Source organism: Aotus nancymaae, unplaced genomic scaffold, assembly GCF_030222135.1.
Source record: "Aotus nancymaae isolate 86718 unplaced genomic scaffold, 86718_ANA_hifiasm-v0.15.2.pri h1tg000067l, whole genome shotgun sequence".
Lineage (NCBI taxonomy): Eukaryota > Metazoa > Chordata > Mammalia > Primates > Aotidae > Aotus > Aotus nancymaae.
The window spans coordinates 14992199-15010128 of NW_026988482.1; the positions used below are offsets into that span (position 1 = coordinate 14992199).

General features: G+C 49.9%; 1 long non-coding RNA gene across 2 annotated transcripts in view; it reads right to left on the bottom strand.

Moving 5' to 3' along the window:
• Positions 1-17930, bottom strand: part of LOC105714828 (uncharacterized) — a 53297-nt gene that overhangs the window by 31095 nt on the left and 4272 nt on the right. The window lies entirely within an intron of this gene.

Below are 17930 nucleotides of genomic sequence, written 5' to 3' on the forward strand. Positions count from 1 at the left end.
AAAGGAGCCTGTGTCAGGGCCTCTGGGACAGGGACCAGGAGAGGCCAGAGGCATGAGACCCAGGTGAGACTTGCACTGCACAGTGACCATCTGGACATGCCCTCAAGCCACCACAAAGAACTGTCGCCTAATTGCTGGAAAGCAGAGGGCCGGGCTAGGGCAGACTTGAAAGGGGAACCTTGAGAAAAGAAATGGAAGGAGGCAGGAAAACATTCTTTGAAGGAATGGTAGCAAAGTTCATCTCATAAGGGGGACCTTGTTGCTTACCAGTTTATCAGCGTCCCAACCTAAGAGATGGGGATAGAGTTGGCCTTTGTGGAAATCATCTCTTAAGACAGAGTCATTAATAATTCACTCTAGTTGGCCTTTCTCTAGGAATCCCCACACAAATTAACCTCCAGGAGGTGGAGGTTGCAGTGAGCTGGTCAGAGAGGACCTCCCGAAGAACGAGGCAGATGTTTGGGAAGTGAAACCAAAGACCTCGCCTTCAAGGAGACACATTCCCTCCTGCTCCCCATTAATCCCAGAGTCTGCAACAAGCTGTCTGAGATAAAAGGGGCCAAGAAACCAGCCAGGGAAGGGCTGCGACATTCCTTGAAGCTCTTGATCTTTAGTTCTTATCCCAAACGTGTGGCAAAAAAAATAAAGCTTCCCACCACATTTATGCCTTCTCCCAGTAAAAGACTTATTTCAAAAATCCCTCTTAGGTACACAGCAGAGTACATTATACAAAATGCACTGGCCCTCTTACCCTGGGTTTCACACTGGGATTTCTCTATAAGCATTTAGATTTCCTTCTGCATGACCCAAGCTAAGGCTTGAAGGGAAGCTTGCAATCAGCTGGCAGTGAGGAGCGGCGGGGAGACAGGACCTCGGAGAAGGGGGAGATCAGTGTCTGGGTGGGATGTCCAGTCCCAATTCTGACTCCCAAAAGGAGAGCATCAAGGCCCAGAAGCGTTCAAGCAGAGGGCAGCAGAGGTGAAAGCGCACCCCACACCAGCACCATCTGCCTCACTGCCACCCCCAACCCTAACTTAACCACACAGTTCTGCTCGGGGCTGAACTGATTAGTCATTCACAATGCTTAAGTCATTAATTCAGGAAGGAAGCCACGCTAGCTGCTGCTTCTCACTGGGAGTTTGCTGCTGTTGCAAAACAGATGAGTAATCAGACATTCCAGGAGCCCTCGTTAAGCCCATTGCCAAGAAAGGTGTCTTGCAGCTCATTTGCTGGTGGGGAAGCCACGCTACAGGCCCTGAGTCACGCTGGACCCAGGGGAGGGCAAGGCCAAGCCTGCCTGAGTGCAACATTGCATCACCGAGATCTTCGACGGAGAGGCTCACCCGGCCACCAGGCTCCACGGACCTCACCCACAGTCCCAGTTGGGGGGGTGCTCTGCTGCTTCCGGGTTTGGGGGAGACTCAAGGGGTTAGAGACAGACATCCTGGGAGGGACACCAGGTACTAGAGTCTTATGTCCCTATATGACAGGTGCTAAAAGTGAGGCCTTCCACAAAGGCAGTGACACTTGCCGAGTCAAACCTAATTCCAACAGACTTAGGATAGAATTTCACCCCAGTTTTGTGTCCCCAGCAATTTTCACTGCACCAAATTACATTGGGTAATGTTAAAGGCTTGACTGTTGAGGAAACACGTGAATGGCAACGTAATGAAAACCACCCAATGTCCAGCAGCAGGCAAGTACTTTAGAAAATTGCGGTCAAGTCTGGGTGCGGTGGCTCACGTCTATAATCCCAGCACTTTGGGAGGCTGAGGCAGGCAGATCACCTGAGGCTGGGAGTTCAAGACCAGCCTGACCAACATGGAGAAACCCTGTCTCTCCAAAAAATACAAAATTAGCCTGGCATGGTGGTGCATGCCTGTAACCCCAGCTACTTGGGAGGCTGAGGCAGAAGAATCGCTTGAACCCAGGAGGCAGAGGTTGCGGTAAGCTGAGATCGCACCACTGCACTCCAGCCTGGACAACAAGAGCAAAAACTCCATCTGAAAAAAAAAAAAAAAAAAGAAAATTGTGGTCAAATAAAATGGAATGCTAACCATCCATCTAAAAGATTGTTACCGCTTTACATTCTGATACATAGTTATCTCCCGGATATGGTTTTTTGTTTTTGTTTTTGAGACTGAGTTTCACTCTTGTCACCCAAGCTGGAGTGCAATGGTGTGATCAGGGCTCACTGCAACCTCCACCTCCCGGGTTCAAGCGATTCTCTGCCTCAGCCTCCTGAGTAGCTGGGACTACAGGTGCACACCAGTACACCTGGCTAATTTTTGTATTTTTGGTAGAGACGGGGTTTTGCCATGTTGCCAGGCTGGCCTCGAACTCTTGCCCTCAAGATCCTCCTGGATCCACCGTGACTCAGGGCCTGGTCTTGAACTCCTGGTGTGCCTTGGCCTCCCAAAATGCTGAATATGGTTTTTAAGAGCAAGAAAACAATTAATGGAAACAGTACGTACAGTGCGTTACCATTTGAAGGAGGGTCTCTCACACACACACACATATACTCATAACACCTAGTATTCTGAAGGGATGCAAGGGCTGGCACTAGTCGTGCTAGTTATTATCAGAGTGTGCATTCTGCAGCCAGTGCCCTTGGTCGAGCTTTCATGGGTGCCTCTAACTCGTGGCCACTGAGGCTGCCCAGCCCCGTTTTCCTGCGCCCTCCTCCACCCAGGTACGTCTCCATGCCTGAGTGTCCAAGTGCTCAGGCGCCTCTGTGTAAGCAAAGCTGTGGGAGAAGCCCCCTGGTGCCCACTCCTCCCACTTCCCCTAGTGTCAGACAACGGAGGCTCAGCCGGGCAGCTTGCCTGAGGGCACAAAGGGACAGCCCCAGGAAGAAAACGCTTGATGCGTCTGTGTCTTAAAGCTTTCATTCTTTCTGAGTTGTCTGTTCACACATTAAAGAACCCCTGAGAGGAATCACACCTTGAGCTCAATCAGCCACCACCTCATTATCTACCCACCAGCCTCTCCATGGGTATTAACTGACACCCAGGGAACAGCAAAGACCTCAGGAGAGGACTGGATTGCTCGCCCGCCCTCCAGACAGCTGCAGGGGACAAACTGCTCCCAGCTCCGACTCCAGGCCCAGGGAGGAGGGGCCCCTGAGACGTGTCCGGTTGGCCTGTAGAGAAAACAGCGACCCTGGGTAGGACTGGATCCATATCCATCCACCATCCCTCGGGTCACCTAGAAAGTTGCTTCAGGAACTCCTAATATCACTGTCTACCTCCCAAGGAGTTCACATCTATGTATACATTTCCATCTTATGGACCAGGAAACTGAGGCTCGGAAAGAAGAAGGGAGCGATGGACCTTGGTTTAGAGCCAAAGTCTCCTGCCTGCATTCCGGCTGTTTCCATCCACATCTATGTCAAATGGCATCTGGAACTGCTAGTAGTAGCGTCCTGTCAATGTGAGTTGACTAAGTGGAGGAAATTGTACCATGGTGCTTAGAAAGATTGGGACTCTCACAATTTAGGGTATAAATATTTGCTGTCTGTCTGAATGGGAAAAAGAACAGGGTAGTGCCGTGGGGACACTAGGGCATCCTAAGGAAACACACACCAGTTTAGGGTAATAAATCAGGTAATACTATTTATGGACTATTAATGATACATGAGGATCACCCTCCGCCTGAGTTCTTTGCTTGGTTTTAGGCTAACTCTTATTTTGACACCCACTCCTAAGTTTCAAGACTTCTCCCTCCCACCTCCCTCTCCCAGCCACATCACCACCACCTACCACCGTATTTTCATTCCTCATTTTTCTTTCTCTCTCTCTCTTTTTTTTTTTTTTTTTGAGACAGAGTCTCCTTCTGTCACCCAGGCTGCAGTGCGGTGGCGTGATCACTGCTCACTGCAACCTCTGCCTCCCAGATTCAAGCGATTCTCCTTCCTCAGCCTCCTGAGTAGCTGGGATTACCGGCACGCACCACCACACCCAACTAATTTTTGTATTTTTAGTAGAGACGGGGTTTTGTTCACCAGGTTGGCCAGGCTGGTCTTGAACTCCTGACCTCTGGAGATCTGCCGACCTCAGCCTCCCAAAGTGCTGAAATTACAATCACCGCACCCGGCCCTTACTCTCCATTTTTCTGTCCACCCTCCCTTTGCCACCATCACAAACCTCTCCTAGGACAGACTGGGCTTGCCTTCATATTGACCACGCATAGTTATGCTGGGGACACTCTTTCCTTTTTGAGGTCCTTTCCTCTCTTATTGATGAGCTTATTAATTAATCAAATGTTTACTGAACACTCACATGCAAGACCCTTTACTAGTGTCACTGCATATAAATAATCATTGAAGGCTGGGCACGGGTGGCTCACCCCTGTAATCCCAGCACTTTGGGAGGCACAGGAGGGTGGATCACCTGAGGTCAGGAGTTCAAGACCAGCCTGACCAACATGGTGAAACCCGGTCTCTACTAAAAATACAAAATTAGCCTGGCGTTGTGGCGCACGCCTGTAATCCCAGCTGCTCAGGGGGTTGAGGCAGGAGAATTGCTTGAACTCGGGAGGTGTAGGTTTTGGTGAGCCGAGATCGGGCCATTGCACTCCAGCCTGGGCAACAAGAGCAAAACTCTGTCTCAAAATAAAATAAAACATTGAAAATTACAGAGTTTGGTATGTCCTTCATAAGAACCAAAGAGGAAAAGTTACTCTAAAGAATCCTAAAATGAAATAACTTCTAAGCAACAAGGATAGCAGTAAAAAGCTTGAGTTTTTATTAATGCCTTATTATTATTATTTATTAATTATATTCTTCCAGCTGAAATCTTCCCTCAGTCACTAGCATGGAATTGATAAATGGCTACATTTTCCTGTCTGATGTTTTTAAACTACATTAAGAGCCATGGAGTTTGAATTTCACATGCATTTGTTTCTGGGTCTTGGGTCTTTTTTTTTTTTTTTCTCTCTTTTTCTTCCTCAAAGAAAATAAATGAGGTTCCAAACTTTGGATAATAAGGCTTAGCAGTGAGGTACTTTTTAAAAAGTGAATCATTTCTCAGTTCTCCTTTGCTAATCTCTCTTGGTAACATTAATTATGAGTTTGTGCAGTGTGCCTCAAGGCGAGCTCGGCTTTCCCAGGACAATTAAAGTTACTTAATTATTAAAAACTATGTGTGCTGCTGCCCAGAGAAAAAGAGGCAGCCAGGCCCGGCTCCCACAGGCCCCCACAGGAGTGACTGGACACTGTGGGAACCGGACGCCTTTCCCTCACCATTGTTACCCTTTCAGTATAATCGATGAAAATCCCCTGCACCGCCACAGCCGCTCCCACCTCAGCATGAGTGATTTAGAGACGGCTCAGCACCGAGTCCAGCCTGCCGGCTCCTCCTCGGCCCGGGGTGGAAGAGGGGCCCTGGACCCTGGAGGCCGAGGGAGATGACCAGGCCTCTGCCTGGGGCTCTCGGGTGGAGCAAGGGCCTTGGAAAACCCTGAGCTCTTGGTTTGATGGGTAGCTTTTGGGGCCACCCTTCCTCGGGCTTTCTGCCCCATGGGAGCAGGACAGGCTGCACAGAAATGTCATGATGTGCCCTTAGCAGGGGTGGAAGGGGAGGAGGGCTGATGTGGCCACGCTGTGCTTGGAGTGGGCATTTCCAAGAGAGGATGCTACTCTGTAACAGCATTTCTTTCTCGGTGGGTCTTTGATCATGAGAGTGAAAAAAAACTGTAGGTGGCCCTCGTTCGGCCATCCACACCACATTTCAGACAACACATATTTATATCCTAAATCATGATAATTAATGTACCAAAGTGACCTTGGGCCAGCCATTCCTCCATTCTCAACCTTGGCTTCATAGCAAGAGGCATCCTACGATCTTCAGGAGACTCTGAGTCCTGGTACTTAGATGGAGTCTAACACTTTCCCAGAAAGAAAACCCCAAATGTTCCATTTCATTTTCTACTTTCCTTCATTCACCCGACAAGCACCGATTCCATGCGCTGTACTGGAGGTACAGAGCCGTGGACAGAGCAGACAGAGAGGAATCCCTGCCCTCTGAAGGCCACAGCCTGGAATCCTATTGATTGCCTTACGCACAAGAGGAAATGAGGCTGCGAAGGAAGGAGGCTGGTCCTGGGATCCCTCAGCGTGGCAGTGTGAGGCAGGTGGGGACCTAGTCCTCCCGACAGGACAGCCAGCCTGCTGAGCATGGCCAGGCCCCCTCTGCTGCCTCCTGCCCGGTTTTCTGTCTCCTCCTTTTCCGCTCTGTTTAACCCCTCCCACCGCCAGCTCCATCCCTGGGCTCCAAGTTTCTCAGGAGGCATGGTCCAATAGAAACATACTGGCCACAAATGCAAGTCACATGAGCATTTCAAATTTCCTACTGGCCACATTTTAAAAAAATGAAATAGAGGCCAGGCGCGGTGGCTTATGCCTGTAATCCCAGCACTTTGGGAGGCCAAGGCAGGCAAATCACCTGAAGTAGGGAGTTTGAGATCAGCCTGACCAACATGGAGAAACCCCATCTCTACTAAAAGCACAAAAAAAAAAATTAGCTGGGTGTGGTGGTACATGCCTGTACCACCTACTCAGCTACTCAGGAGGCTGAGGTAGGAGAATCGCTTGAACCAGGGAGGCGGAGGTTGCAGTGATCCAAGATCATGCCATTGCACTCCAACCTGGGCAATAAGAGCGAAATTCCATCTCAAAAAAAGAAAAAAGAAATAGAAATGTGAAATTCATTTCAATGGTATATTTTATGTAATCAATATATTCCAAATATTATCATTCCAACTTGTAATAAATATAACAAATATTAATTAATAAGATATTTTATATTTTTCAACTAAATCTTCAAAATCCAGTAACTATTTTGACTTGAGAGCACAACTCCATTTGGTTAGCCACTTTTTTTTTTTTTTTTTTGAGACAGAGATTTGCTCTGTCACTCAGGCTGGAGTGCAATGGCGCTATCTCGGCTCACTGCAACCTCTGCCTCCTGGGTTCAAGTGATTCTTGTGCCTTAGCCTCCCAAGTGTCTGGGATTACAGGCATGCACCACCATGCTGGGCTCATTTTTGTATTTTTAGTAGAGACAGGTTTTCACCATGTTGTTCAGGCTGGTCTTGAACTCCTGACCTCAGGTGATCCACCCGCCTTGGCCTCCCAAAGTACTGGGATTACAGGTGTGAGCCACTGCGCCTGGCCTGGTCAGCCACATCTTAAGTGCTCAGTAGCCACATGGAGACAGGAGTAACTGTGTGGACAGTGCAGGCATCGGGTTCCTGGCATCTCTATCACTCCTCAATACCCTTCACTTCCTACAGGAACAAAAGGTTCCCACAAAATGCTCCTCAGACATATAAAACAGTGACACCATGGATTGCGACGTAGCCAAACACCAAACACCAAAAAACCAAGGACATTCTTTTATGGACCCACAGGAAGAGCACTAAGACATATCATTAAGTGAAAAAGGCAAGATGCAAACAGGGTATACGGAATTGCACCGCTGCAGGAAGTATACATATTTGGTGGTACATGCACAGACTATCTGTAGGATTCTTAAGAAACTAGAACATCGGCAGGGAAACTGAGTGGATGGAGGGTGGGTTGGGAGGAAGACTTTTCATAGCACGTACACTTACACTTTTTGAATTGTGGATATGTGAATGTATCACTTAATTTAAAAATTAAAGTCAGGACTTCAGTTAATGGGCACACCTTGGCACGTGCAGCTACCCAGGCACCTCTGTTCCTGCTCAGCACTTCCCTGGCTCCCCATGGCAGTGCCCCAGAAGGAGCAGGCACAGGTCAGTTTGCTGTTGTTCCTGCTGTTCCACAGTAGGAAGAAGGCAGCTTGGCAGAGGCCCGGGCAGGAAGACATGATATCAAGTGACTCTAAAGGGCCCTTTTGTTTCCGGAAAGGCAGCAGTTTCCACTCAGCATCCCTGCCCCCACTGACAGCCCACTGTCTCTGAGATCCCTTTGCCACCTGCTGCAAGAGCGTCATTCCTCCCCCGGAAGAGCCTCTGGGCCTGAGGTGGGGAGCGGAGGGGGGCACTGGCTGGGAAGGAGTATCATCCTAGCTTCCCAAAGGATGTCATTTGTTCCCAGAATGTCATTTCCAGAGGCATGATGCCACCCTGCCAGCTGCCCTCCAAATTCTGGCATCTCCAGCCTGCCTGTGGCAGGGCAATCCCGCTAAGAAAATAGAGCACGAGCACATCTGCCCATGTGTGTCCCCCTGTGAGGATCTGTGGCCCGCGCACTGGCATGCATTCACTTCATTCATTAACTCCTTCAGAAGACATTCACTGAGCACCTACTATATTCCAGTCACTGTGCTATGCCCTTGGGATACAGCCAGGAGCAAGACGGTAGAGATCCTGCCGTCATAGAGCCTACAGTCCAGTGGGAGAAATTGACATTCAATTTTAAATAATTCAGTCTCGCCCGCAGGGATGAGTGAAAGGAGAAGTGCTTGCAGTTGGGGCACACGATCTAGTGTAAGGGTCAGGGAAGGTGGAGCACGGGAACTGGCATTTAAGCTGAGACTAAGAAATGTATCAATCGGCCGAGCGCAGTGGCTCATGCCTGTAATCCCAGCACTTTGGGAGGCCGAGGCGAGCAGATCACCTGAGGTCAGGAGTTTGAGACCAGCCCGGCCAACATGGTGAAACCCAGTCCCCACTAAAAATACAAAAATAAGCCCGGCGTGGTGGTGGGCATGTAATCCCAGCTACTCAGGAAGCTCAGGCAGGAGAATCACTTGAACCTGGGAGGCGGAGGTTGCCGTGATCCAAGATCGCACCATTGCACTCCAGCCTGGACAACAAGAGTGAAACTCCATCTCAAAAGAATAAAGAAAGAAAGAAATATATCAATCTAGAGATGGTAAGAAGTGACAAGCGGGGCTTCCACAGACAAGGAAGCTGTTCCGTGTCCTTAGCATTGCTTTATTTGGAAATATATGTTAAATTTCAAAAACTTACAAAAATAAAAATAGTACAAAGAACACCTGTATTTTTTTTACCCAGATGATTCACTGTTGCTCACATTTCACCCCATTTGCTTTATCGTTGTGTGTGCATGCATGCACTCTCTCTCCACACACATACACAATTATTTCTGAACAATTCGAGGGTACATTTCACATAGCATAGCCCTTTAGTGCTAAACACTCAGAATCATGTGCCCTTTCCAAGCTCAGTTTGCTCAGTTAGAGCTCAAGAAGGGTAAGCCCTGTCCTCTCCACCTCCCAGGGAGTTGCAAGGAGCACGTGAGGTCCTGCATGAGCAAAGTCTTGGACACACAGCGAAACTATTATCTTTTTGGAAGCACTTCTTGGAATTTGGAAATGAAAAGTGCTTTCCCAGAGAAATGCCCAGGTTTTCAGTTTCTCCAGGAGACAGTGTGCTCTTCAGCCAGGCCTAGAGTGTGTGTGTGTGTGTGTGTGTGTGTGTGTGGTCAGCAGTGTTCCTCTGCAGCCCCTCCTGAACCTTCAGGCAGTCAGGGGAGACCTGAGCCCTGGTGAGCACCTTTCTGGCTGACCAGCTGCCCTAGCTCCAGGGAAGCCTTGGGAAGGCAACCGTAGCTTAAAGACAATGCTCACCCACCCAGGGAAGGGCTCCTTCTCCTTGATGAAATGGAACAGAGCCAGCACAGAAACCCAGACCTGCATTAGGGGAGCTGACAAATACCCACAGAGCACAATGAACAAGTGTTGTTCCTCTCCACAGGTTTGGGGCCCAATCTCCTTAATGAGAACAATAAATTTGCACGAGGAAAGGTGGTCGCCAAGCAAAAGCCACTGACGCACTCCCCAGCTTCCTTGGCACCGGGGGACTGCCCCCTCTGAGCGTGGGACCTGCAGAATCAATAACTGGACAGGGACAAGGGCCGGATGTACGGAGTCAGAACTTCTAGGCTCAGAGCCTAGGAATGTGTATTTTTAAAGGCTTCCTGGAGGACAATCAGGTTTAGCAACCACTGGCCTAAATACCCTGTGAGGTCACTTCTAGCACCGAAACGCTCTGGTCCTATGAGTAGGAAAAGAGACCTAAAGGTAGAAGACACGCAGACACGGTTAAATGAGAGCGCACTGATCCCAGACCCCAAAAAGGCACTTGACAACAGCTTCCCCAGAGCCGAAAACTTTAGCCCTTTGCCGGCAGCCTGTGATTCCTGGAAGGGACACGTGGGTAGCCAAGCCTCAGCATGGCTGTAAGGATGTCTTCCAGCTTGTCTCGTCCCTAGTTTGTCAAAACCATCCCTGATGTACAGATTCTATCCCCAGACTGCAAGATCTCCCCGTGTTGGGAGAAGAGGTGGAGGCGAATCAGGGAGGCAGCCACTGCCATCAGTGCTCTAGCTGCATTGGTAAGAACTGGTTGCTGGCTGGTGTGGGCCAGCTCACTGGAGCACAGCTGTAAGCAAGGCCAGGTGCAGGCGGCCCAAGTGAGTCCAGAGGGGCCAGCTGCCCGGCCCAAGCTCGGGAGCCGTGCTCAATGACCGCAGGGCAGGGGGGACTCTGTACTCTGTGTGGCTGGCTTATTTTTTTTTCACTCCAGTTACCCACACCCCTCAATGGGGTCATTCTGCCTGTCACTGGAGGTTTCTTCTTGAGTTTCTAGGCAAACACTGGGGCTTTGGGGCCCTGCAACTTTATCCCTCCCATCATTAAACTGTGAGAGTCCCAGGGATCCAAAATCTGGGTCTCCCTCCCTCCCCGCCCCAGCACTCAGCATTGTCCCAGGCGGACAGCAGGCACTAAGGAAATGACAGGGAGAGGGAGGTAGGAGTGAAAGGGAAAGGAGAAGGAAGAGGGAGGAAGGGAGGGAGAAAGGAAGGAAGGCTGCAATAAATCTGCAATAAAACCCCGTTCTTATTCGACTCACTGCATCAGATTTCTCCCCAGGGCCTCTTCCAGGAACGCTCCTTGGTGAAACCCAGTTCATAACTATTCCCCCTCCCTACCGCCATCACACTAGGACCTCTCTTGTGAGGGAAGAGTGTGAACTAAACTAAAAGCGTGAACTAAATGGACTTTACAAATGGTTTTCCAGATGTGAGAAGCCACCCACCTCGCACACAGAAGGAATAACTGACAGATCGAAAGAATCGGCATCTCTGAATATCCAAATGTGTCCTATTCTTCAAGATCCAGAGGCAAGAGCCGCCTCCTCAATGAAGCCTTCCTGGATTTCTCTAACTGGAGGTGATCTCTCCTCTTCTAAAACTACACAACAGGCTGGGCGCGGTGGCACACGCCTGTAATCCCAGCACTTTGGGAGGCTGAGGCGGGGGGATCACAAGGTCAAGAGACACAGACCATCCTGGCCAACATGGTGAAACCCTGGCTCTACTAAAAATACAAAAATTAGCTGGGGTGGTGGTGTGCACCTGTAGTCCCAGCTACTCGGGAGGCTGAGGCAGGAGAAGCCCTTGAACCCGGGATGCGGAGGTTGCAGTGAGCCGAGATCGCAACACTACACTCCAGTCTGGGCAACAGAGAGAGACTCTGTCTCAAAAACAAACAGACAAAAAAAAACCTACACAACACGTTATCTATCCTTCTTTGACTGATAGGCTGCAATTTTTCTGCCTTGTGATATAGCCGTTTTGTGAACATGGCAAGGATAATACCAAGCAAATAGCAAAAGCTTTGCAGTCAGACTCCCAAGGTTAAATCCCACCTCTGCCGCTTCCCAGCTGAATGACTGTGAAGGAGTTGCTTAACCGCAGTTTCTCCGTGGGTCAAATCAGGATAATAACCACATGACAAGTCTGTTGTAGGGATTACAATGTGCTAGAGACTAGCGGGGTTCACATCATTTCCATTTTTCCTGTCCTTAAGGCCCAGGAGAGAATTATACTTCTCTGCCCTGCTTGAAGTTACGTGTGCCCATGTGACATCCTCTGGCCAATGAATGTGAGCAGAAGTCTCGAGTGTCACCGCCAGGCAGAGCGTTTCAGAGCTGGTGCACAGTTCCCGTAGCGTCTTCCCTGGCTGCAGCAACAGCCAGGAAAGAGAATAGCTCCCGTGTTGAGAAGGTGGCATCGTCGGATGGCACAGCGCCATTTAGATTGCCAACCGTCAGCCCATCCCTCTCCTGAAGAGCTGTCCGGAGGATGTAACATCAGATGTCTATTGCCTCCAGCCACTGAGATTCTGCGATTGTTTGTTACCACAGCGTTACCTAACCTATTCTAATGCAAGACATAATGTATGCAGGACCCTTAGCATGGCTCCGATACATAGTAAGCACTTGATAAATACGCTGTGACTGAAGAAATATCCAAACAAATGTGTGAACAAATAAATTGACTAGTAAATACTTCCAAACTGGAGCTGTGTTCCCTCGGGAAAATCTGGACAACTCACCCGGTGCCTTCAAGGTGAATATAAACGCCTTATATAGATGCCACTGGTGGCCAGGTTACACCTGAACAATAGGAATGGCTGTCCTTTGTCGCTTTTCTCCCTGCCTGTCCAGGAATGCAATGTCACCCGTGCAAGCCCCACACCCCTCCCTGGTCACCACCCTGCCACCTGTAACTGAGGATTCCTGGGAGTTGGGGCTCTCGGTTCTGGTGTGTTTGCCATCAGGAGAGCCACACTCCCAGCAAAGTGACCCTAGAGGATCCCTTGAGCCTCCCCACCACCCACAAGGCACAGTCCAGGGAGAAGGGCCTGGGAAGAGGGAATCAGAGCCAACTAGTCACTGTTCTTTTCCAGTCCTGGAAACTGAGGGGCCTTGTCAGGAAGCTGCTTCACACAACTCAGACTGATCCAGTTGAAAATAGATGGACCTCAACCCAGAAGGGAGCTGAAAACGGACATGGGCAACTCCTGTGGAGTGCACAGGGCCTTGCAGCTTACCACATTCTATTTTCATATCCAGGGTCTGCTGTGGTCCCAATAGCAACTTGATGAAGTTGCCTAGATTGGAATCATCATTGCCCCCCTTTTACAATAAAAGGAAACGAAGGCTGGGGGAACAGGGAGCTGAATTCTTCAAGACACTCCATAGTGTCTAGAAGAGCTGGACTCAGTCATTGATGTCAAGCCGTTATGATATGGAGTCTCTGCCTGGTCTCAGCGGGTGAAACCAAAAGTGAGACTGGGTGGCACCCACAGGACTACATGCAGAAGCAAAACCACTTCCTGGAACGGCTGTCTGAGCAGGCATAGGGTGGCCCGGAGTCTTCCCTGTACCCGCTGCAGGAGGGGCTGAGAGCCCTTTTTTCACATTTTCCATCAAGGATATCCTTTTTCTTCCTGCAGATACCTACTGCTTGATGAAGCAGGCATACGGCATGCTCACCAACAATCTTTAAAGACTGCAACCCGTAACTATAAAAACAATAAAAAGGAGACAGAGGGAGGAGAGAGAGAAACCAACACATCACCCAGGAGGCGAGGGGAGAGAGGAAAGCGTTCTTCTGAAGCCCTGAGCTCCTGGCCCCGCTGCAAAGGGAGGTGTGTGCATCGGAGGTAGCCAGCAGCAGGGCATCGGGCCTGTGATCAGTCACTGCTGAGTGGACCTGAGGCCAGAGCCGGGAACTAGCAAGGGGCGAGCCCCAAAGGAAAGGCGAGTGGAGCCGGGAGAGTAAATGCCGGGTCAGGTGGTGGGAAGGAGGATGCTGAGGACAGGTCCGGAAAACCTGAGGTGCTAGAGTCCCCATTCTGTGGTGTTTGTGTGGGTTTGAGGAGAGGTGTGGTGGCCACAGGAGCCATGCAGGGCAGGGCGTAGGTTCCTCTTCTGGTCGAGGAAGGGGTTGACGCCGGGTTCCTCTGCTTGCCGCCAGCTCTGACGTTGAGATGGTTTTCATGAACCAAATGCTTCTCGATTCTCAATCTCTAGACCACTGAGGGTTGTGTCACATCCAGACTCAGAGCTAACCGGCAAGCACAGAGCCGCCACCACGCTGTCTCCTTCATACCTCACCGCCCAGCAAGGACAGCAGTTCATGCCTGCTGTACTCATGGGGAAACTGAAGCTGCAATAGGCGAGGGCACCTCCCTCGGTACCACAACGAGGAAGTGGAGAAGTGTGAATGCAGTCCTAGCTGGCTGCAAATCTCAGGTTATTTCTACAGCATCAAGCTGCTTCCTAGGTTCAGAGCAATGGTCCACCCAGGGCCACAGTCCCCTGGGGTCATTTTTCAGAAAGTTGGCCACCTACATCAATGAACTAAAAAGGAGCAGTGATAAGGCTCCATCTCTTTCCTTTCCTTTGCCCAAAGAGAATGAGCACTCACCAAGGGCAGCGGTGCGGAAAGCCATTTGCCCCGGTGTCCTTGCCAGAGACAAACAGATAACCCTTATTTGCAAGCTGTGTAAAATATTAACTCAGCGCCCAAGGGCGCTGTCCAATACAAGCAAGACAAAGTCCTTGGCTGTAGTTTGGGAGCTCAGAACTAAGCATCCACCCTACTGCTGTCCTCCCACACCCCCGGGCACAGGGTCTCTTTCCCTCACCGTCACAGCATTGCAATAAGGCAGCACGATGCCTTAGCAGCCTGGAGAAGCAAGGGAGAGCGTAGCCCTCACGGCAAACCGAAGGTTCCCTAACGTGCAGGGCTGCGTTTGCGCCCTACGCCTGCTCAGACAGCCATTTCGGAAAGTGGTTTTGCTTCTGCGTGTACTCCTGTGGGTGCCACGCACTCTCACTTTTGGTTTCACCCACTGTGACCAGGCAGAGACGCCACATCGTGATGGCTGTCAAGACGCACAGCCCCCACTCTCCTGGCTGGCTCAGGAGGAGAGTGGCCTCTTCCAGATGTGTGACAGTGTCTGTTCTCTGGGCCCTCGGTGGCATCTCCAATGCTGTTGTCTGCCCACTGGCTGAGCGCTACATGCCCTGAGCCTGTGTCTGCCACTGCTGTGGACATGCTTAGGCGGCTGAGGGAGTGACAGATCTCAGACGGTGCTGGATAAGGGCTCTGGCCATCTCTTAAACATGTGGACATTTCAATTCTCAGTCACTATAGGGGCCAAGTCGCCTTTCCAACTGGCTGATAAAAACAGATGACCTATCTGGAAATCAACTTCCCCTCCTTAACTAAACCCCACTACTCGATGCGATGATAAAACCTCGGGAAGTAGGATGTTGGTGCTGGCAATCAACCTCACTGCCCAGAGCAAATGAGGAATAAAAACGAACAAACAAAACTCTTAGGTGGTTGGCAGTGTAAGCACAGCAATGACTTTTGGACTCCAAAAGTCAAAGGGTCTCCAACCACAGGACTAGAACCTAAAATAACCCAGACAATGAGCCCCAAATAAACAAAACGGGCAGCAAGGCCTCTTGGTCTGTACTGACTAGTTACATTATGGGGCCACCTGGGAATACACTGTCACTGTCTGTTCTTGTTAGACCCTGGGCTAGCAGCCACCCCAATCGCTCCACCCCACACCTCAGAGCCTTTGTTTATGTTGTTCTCTGTCTAGAAGGACCTTCTCTACCTCATTCATTCCTACATAAGCTCAATGGCACCACGTCAGTGAAGCCTCCCTTAACCTACACAGCTGTGAACTTCACAGCCGCAATTACTTGTTCTTTCTCTCACCAACCCCTCTTTTCAGTGTGGCTATTGGACAGCACTTGGCATGTTTTACTATACTTAGTTCTTTCAAACATTAGATTTTTAGAAGACTTCAAATTATTTCTAAGCAGAGAATATACTCTTGCAAACCCTAAACCTGTCTTGTAGTAGCTGTTCCACAAAGTTTATTGAATAAATTAATGTCTGAATAAAATACCTTTATAATTATAAACTGCTTGATCCTCAATGAATCCCTCCAACAGCAAAGAACAACTACTACTACCCCCATTTAACAGATGAGATCAACATCACAGTCTGACACTCGTTCACTCCACTTAGGTTAAATGTGTGCAAGTTTCTAGTCTAGAAAAGTGCTTCTCGATGTGCATACGAATTTCCAGAGGAGCTTGGGAAAATGCAGACTCTGCTTCAGCAGCTCTGGCATGGGGCCTGAGATTCTGCATTTCAAACATATCCCCAAGTGACGTTATGCTGCTGGTGCAGGGGCCGTATTTCCAGTCGCACCTACCCAATAGGGTGGCTGAGAGGAAGAAAAGACCCAGTTCGTTTGAGGATGTAATAGGAACTGGTGTCTCTGAAACCTTAGGAAGGAGGATGGATAGATAGCGTTATATCCGCTTCACAGATGTGAAAACTGAGGGTCTGAGAGACGAAGCGACTCCTCCAAGATCCAAAGCACCCTTTGATTTGGGTTCGGGGCTGTCTAGACTGCCATCTACTGCTCTGCGTGTCAGGGGGATTCTGAGATGAAGGTGCCACATCCTGTCCTCAGCAAGGTGACGAGGTGACACACCTGCACCAGGGACTATAATACAAAGTTGGGCCAAAAGTCCAGAGGCGGGTGAGCACGTGCCGGCCAGATCTTAAGCACATACGTGCCGCATCTTTTGTTTCCTAACCACGGCTCAATTAGACTGGCGATGGGGCCTTCTGCTATCAACCCAATCCCTTTAGAAGAAAGAAAAAATAGTGGCTTTAGGATTTTTCTTTTAAGCACTGAACCTCTTCAGTGGAAAGTGCTGCCCTTCCGACCTGTTGATGTAATTGCCATAATTGAAGATTCCAGGCTCCCATGTGAGTGGACAGGGCCCCATTCATCCATCGGGTCAGCGAAGTGTAAACCTGCTGAGTCCTTCAGATGCCGTGGCCGCAACCGCCCCCCACAGCCGCCTCCAGCCCTGCAGCCTGGGCACCCCGCAACGCCAGGGCAGCCAGGCCCAGGCCAGTCCCTCTTGCGATCTGGGAACGGTGCCTAATTAAGGGGTCTGTTCTCATCTCTTTGGGGCCGACTTAACGCCTTCTGACAGTAATGAGAGCCACACGTGTGGGGGTGGAGGGTGGGAAGGACGGCCCACCTGCTGTCTTAGCACCCTATTAAACAGCAAGTCTAACACACACACACACACACTCACACACACACACACACACACACATTGCAGTTCTGCAATAACCACCATCAAACCTTTAAAGCTACAAGGAGCTGCTCCAATTCCGAAAGAGGAAGGAACCAGAGAGAAGAAATAAACTGCCCAAGGGCACACAGTGAGTCACTGTCACTGGGACCCAGGTGTCCTGTTGCACCTCAGGGCACAGACTTCCCCTATGGAGGGTGGGGCCCTCCACCGCGGCCCCAGGGGAGCACATGTGAGTGTTGGGGCAGGGGAGGAGGCAGCCTCTTGACGACTCCGGAGCAGCCAGTTGGAGAGGGCCAGCCACAGCAGAGCAGAGAGGAGCTCTGAGAGCAGATTCTGCCACGAACTCCTGCCTCCAGGACACCCTTTGATACAAGACAAAGCCAGCCTCAGAGGGGACACTCGCTGCTGCTGGTGGATCCATGCCTAATCCTGCGGGCATCCAAAAGGAGCTAGTCTTGGCTTCCTGCTTGTGCATTCTCTGTTTCCCTGTCTAACCTCCTACCAGTTTCCCGTCCCCACAGGCCTCAGTCCCAGCCCCTCTCCTGCCCACTCCTCATGAGCAGCTTAACTAGCTGCTCTGCAACGATTCTCTTCTGTCTTCCCGGTGGAGGAACTTTGCACAGTGCTGGGCATGTAGTGAGCACTCAGTACATATTTAGTAAATATAAGAAAACTCAAGTAGATGTTAGCTCCAGCTCTGAGACATGTTAGTTCATTGTGCTAATTATAATTTTGTTTATAGGCGGGCCAGAGAAACCTCCTGAGATGCAGGTATAGCAAAAATGCTGATAAAAACATGGACCGAATCTCTGCAATACTGGCCCATTACTAAAGATGGTGAACGAAAGGAATAGAATATTTCAGTTATGTTCAATTCCAGTTCTAATTCCAATGGCACATTGATGAAAAAGAAGCCAACATTTCCTGGATATTAATGATACAATCTGGATATGCAGGCTCCTTCCAGAAACTCC